Source organism: Rhinolophus ferrumequinum, chromosome X (genome assembly GCF_004115265.2).
Source record: "Rhinolophus ferrumequinum isolate MPI-CBG mRhiFer1 chromosome X, mRhiFer1_v1.p, whole genome shotgun sequence".
NCBI lineage: Eukaryota > Metazoa > Chordata > Mammalia > Chiroptera > Rhinolophidae > Rhinolophus > Rhinolophus ferrumequinum.
Window position 1 is genome coordinate 113,059,910 of NC_046284.1, and position 5,263 is coordinate 113,065,172.

Sequence of the window (5,263 nt, forward strand, 5' to 3'; positions counted from 1 at the left end):
ATAATTTGGGGGGACTGGCTTTTCTCAATCACATAATTCCCTGAAGATTCACCCAAGTTTTTTGTGTGTGTCTCAATAGTTCGTTCCTTTTTATTGCTGAGTAGTACCATAGCTTGTTTAACCATTCACCTGTGGTAGGACATCTAGGTGAATGGTGTGGTAGGGTTGTTTTCAGTTTGGGGCTATTATAAATAAAGCATCTATGGACATTCATGTACAGGTTTTTGTGTGAACATACGTTTTCATTTTTCTGGGATAAATGCCCAATAGGAATCATATGATGGTTGTATGTTTCATTTTCTTAAAAATAATTGACAAATTATTTTCCAAAGTAGCTGTGCCATTTTACATTCCCACCAACAGTTTATAAGTCATCTAGTTTATCTGCATCCTTGTCAGTATTTGCTGATGTCAGTATGTTTTACATTAACTGTTCTGATAGGTGTAGTGATATCTCAGAGGGATTTTAATATGTATTTTCCTAATGGTTCATGATGTTGAACACCTTTTCTTGTGCTTATTTGCCATCTGTATACATTCTTTAATGAAACGTCTGTTAATGTCTTTTGCCCATATTCTAATTGGATTGTTTGTATTTTACTGCTGAGTTTTGAGAATTCTTTATATATTCTAGATAATAGACCTTTTTTGGATATGTGGTCTGCAAATATTTTCTCCCAGTCTGTAGCTTTCCCTCTGCATTCTCCTACAGGGTTTTCACTGAGCAAAAGTCCTTAATTTCAATTAAGTCTAATTTATCAGTTTTTCGTTTTATGGGTCATGGTTTTGGTGTTAAGTCTAAGAATTTCTTGCCTATATCTACCAAAGATCTTCTGCTATGTTTTTTTCTAAAATGTTTTATAATTTTACATTTTGCATTTAAGTTTGTGATCCAGCACCATGTGTTTAAAAGGCTGCCTTTCTTCTTTTGAATTGTTTTTGCACCTTTATCAAAAAATCATTTGGACATATTTATGTGGGTGGACTTCTGGGCTCTATTCTGTTCCATTGATCTATGTGTCTATCTTTCTGCCAAACAAACTGTCCTGATTATGGTAGCTATTTAGTAAGCATTAATATTAAGTAGTTATTTCTCCTACTTTATTCTTCTTTTCCCAGATCATTTTAGCTATTTCAGTTCCTTTACCTTTTCATATATATTGTAGAATAATCTTATCTATATATACAAAAAATCTTGCTGGAATTTTAATAGGAATTACATTCAACTTGTATACCAATTTAGTGAGCACTGACATTTTTTTCTATGTTGAAATTTTCAATCCATGGGCAAGGTATGTCTCTCCATTTATGTGTATCTTGTTTGATTTCTTTCATCAGTGTTGTGTAGTTTTCAGCATAGAAGTCCCACACACGTTTTGTTAGATTTGCACATAAGTATTTAATTTATTTTAGGGAATGTAAATGGTATTGTATTTTTAATTTCAGTCTTCATATGTTGATTGCTAGTACACAGAAATGCGATTGACTTTTGTATGTTCATCTTGTATCCCGCTTATTCATTCTAGGAGTATTTTACAGAGTTCTTCAGATTTTCTACACAGACAATCATGTTATCTGCAAATAGGGACAGTTTCATTTCTTTCTTTCCAAGCTCCATGCCTTTTATTTCTTTTTCTTTCCGTATTACACTGGCTAGAACTTCCAGTACTATGTAGAATGAGAATGGTAAGAGCAAACACTCTTACCTTCTTCCTGATCTTAGGGGGAAATCAGTCAGTTTTTCATCATTAATATAATGTTACCTGTAGTTTTTTGCTGGATGTTCTTTATCAAGTTGAGGGAGTTCCCCTCTATTCCTAGTTCGGAAATTTTTCTTTTATTACAAATGTGTGTTGAATTTTGCCAAAGGCTTTTTCTGAATCAATTGATATGATCATATGATTTTTATTTTTTAGCCAGTTATTATGGTGGATTACATTCATTGATTTTTGCATTTGAACAAGCCTTGCATCCTTGGAATAAGTCCCAATTAGTCACAGTATGTAATTCTTTTTGTATGTTTGTGAATTTATTTACTAAGATATTGTTAAAGATTTTATATCTATATTTATGAGAGATATACTTTTTTTTTTAGGCATTTTAATTTTTTTTTTTATTATTGAATTCATTAGCTTATCGGCTTGGGAATAGGAGGAATGTTTACATAATATTGGTTTACACAGAGATTTTTGCAAAGACACAGACCCACTTGTGGATCAACTTGGAATAATTAAGTTAGCCAGTTGTAATAAAAAAGAAAAAAAAGTAAAGGTGTTTGTTTTTTTTCATTAGTGTGCCAGTGCAATTCTAAGGCTCTTAGTTCCTACATAACCGTAGTACCTATTATATATATTTTTTATCTCCACTGTCTCTTTTTTTTTTTAATTTATTTTTAATTTATTGGGGTGACAATTGTTAGTAGAATTACATAGATTTCAGGTGTGCAATTCTGTATCACATCATCCATAAGTCACACTGTGTGTTCACCACCCAGAGTCAGCTCCTCTTCCATCACCATACATTTGATCCCCCTCACCCTCACCCCCCACCCCCCAACCCCCTTACGCTCTGGTAACCACCAAATTACGTTCCCCAGATTAATTTTCAAACCCCGTGGCCATCCTGTGGTCACCGACTGCCCTCCAATCCCCTCACCCTCCCCCCCACCCCCCCACCCCTCCCGCCCATCTAGCAACCCTCAGTTTTTCCTCATTGTCTCCCAAACTGTTTCTGATTAGTTCATTCACTTATTCTTTTCTTTAGAATCCGCAAATAAGTGAGATCATATGGTACTTATCTTTCTCTGTCTGACTTATTTCACTTAACATAATGTTCTCTAGATCCATCCATGTTGTTGCAAATGGTAAGATTTCTTTCTTCTTTATGGCTGCATAATACTCCATTGTATAAATGTACCACAGTTTCTTAATCCAGTCATCTACCGATGGGCATTTTGGTTGTTTCCATGTCTTAGCTATTGTGTATAGTGCTGCAATAAACATAGGAGTGCATAGAGATTTTTGAATTGAAGTTTTGGATTTCTCCGGATAGATACCTAGGAGTGGAATTACTGAATCATAAGGTAGTTCCATTTTCAGAATTTTGAGATACCTCCATACTGTTTTCCATAGCGGCTGCACCAGTCTGCAATCCCACCAACAGTACACAAGCGTTCCCTTTTCTCCACATCCGCGCCAGCACTTGTTGTTTGTTGATTTATTGATGATAGCCATTTTGACTGGGGTGAGGTGGTAATGAGAGATATACTTTTTTAGGTACCATTTTTATCTGGTTTAGTCTCAAGCTAATACTAGTTTAATAAAATGAATTCAGAAGTGTTCCTCTTCTATTTTCTGGAAGAGGTTGCATATAATTGGTGTTAACTCTTCTTTAAACATTTGGTAGGATTCTCCAATGAAACCATGTGGGCCTGGAGACTGCTTTTTGTGAAGTTTTTAAAATTATAGATTCAATTTCTTTAACAGTTATAAGACTATTCAAATTATTTATTGCTTACTGGGTGAGTTGTATTCGTTGGCACTTTTTGAGGATTTGGTCCATTTCATATAAGTTGCCAAATTTACATGTGTAGAGTTTCCATAGTACTTCCGTATTATCCTTTTGACGTCTGCAGAGACTGTTGTGATAACCCGTTTAATTCCTGATATTGGTAATTTGTATATTCACTCTTTTTTATTTGTCAGTCTTGCTAGAGTTTTGTCAATTCTACTGATTAAAAAAAAAAACACACAGTTTTTTGTTTCATTGGTTTTCTTTATTTTTCTTTTGCCAATTTTATTGATTTTTGTTATTATTTCCTTATTTCTGCTTGCTTTGTTCTTCTTTTTCTAGGTTCTTGAAGTGAATGCTTATATTATTCATTTGAGACTTTTCCTCTTTTCTAATGTAAACATTTCATGCTATAAATTTCCCTCTCAGCTTTAGCTGGGTCTCACGTATTTTGAAATGTATATTTTCATTGTTATTCAGTTCAATGTATTTTTTTAATTTCCCTTGAGACTTCCCCTTTAACACACGGATCACACCTGTCAGGATGGCTATCATCAATAAATCAACAAACAAATGTTGGTGAGAATGCAGAGGAAAGAAAAATACTCACACATTGTTGATGGGACTGCAAATTGATGCAGCCACTATGGAAAATGGTTTGGAGGTTCCTCAAAAAATTAAAAATAGAACTTCCTTATGACCCAGCAATTCCACTTCTAGGCATTTATCCGAAGAAATCCAAAAACACTAACTTGAAAAGATATATGTACCCCTATGTTCACTGCAGCACCATTTACAATAGCCAAGATATGTGAAGCAACCCAAGTGCCCATCAATAGACAATTGGATAAAGGAGATGTGGTACATTTATACAATGAAATAATACTCGACTATAAAAAAAGAGTGAAATCTTACCATTTGCAACAACACGGATGAACCTAGAGGGTATTACGCTAAGTGAAATAAGTCAGACTGAGAAAGACAAATACCATATGATTTCATTTATATCTGGAATCTAAAGAACAAAATAAATGAACAAACAAAACAGTAACAGACTCACAGATACAAAGAACAAACTGATGGTTGCCAAAGGAGAGGAGCATTAGGGGACTAGGTGAAAAAGGTGAAGGGATTAAGAAATACAAATTGGTAGTTACAAAATAATCATGGGGATGTAAAGTATAGCATAGAGAATATAGTCAATAATGTTGCCATAACTATATATGGTGCCAGGTGGGTATTAGACTAGTTGGGGTTCACTGCGTAAATTATATAAATGTCTAACCACTATGCTGAACACCTGAAACTAATATAAAATAATATTGAATACAGATGATGTATTACAGAATTGTACACTTGAAACCTATGTAACTTTACTAACCATTGTCACCCCAATAAGCTTTAATTAAAAACAAATAATAATAGTATTGAATGTCGACTGTAACTAAAAAATTATTTTTTAAAAAAGAAGTGTTTAATTTCCAACTGTTTGGAGATTTTCCTGTTATCTTGCAGTTATTGATTTCTAGTTTGAATCCATTATGATTGGAAAACACACTCTGTATTATTTCAGTTCTTTGAAGTAAATTGTTTTGTGATCAGATACGATGTATCTTGGTAAATGATTCATGGGCACTTGAAAAGAATATGTATTCTTCTGTCGTCGGGTGGGGTGTTGTATAAACATCTGTTAGATCCTACTGGTTGGTAGTAGTGTTGAGTTCTATATCCTTCCTGATTTCCTGTCTAGATG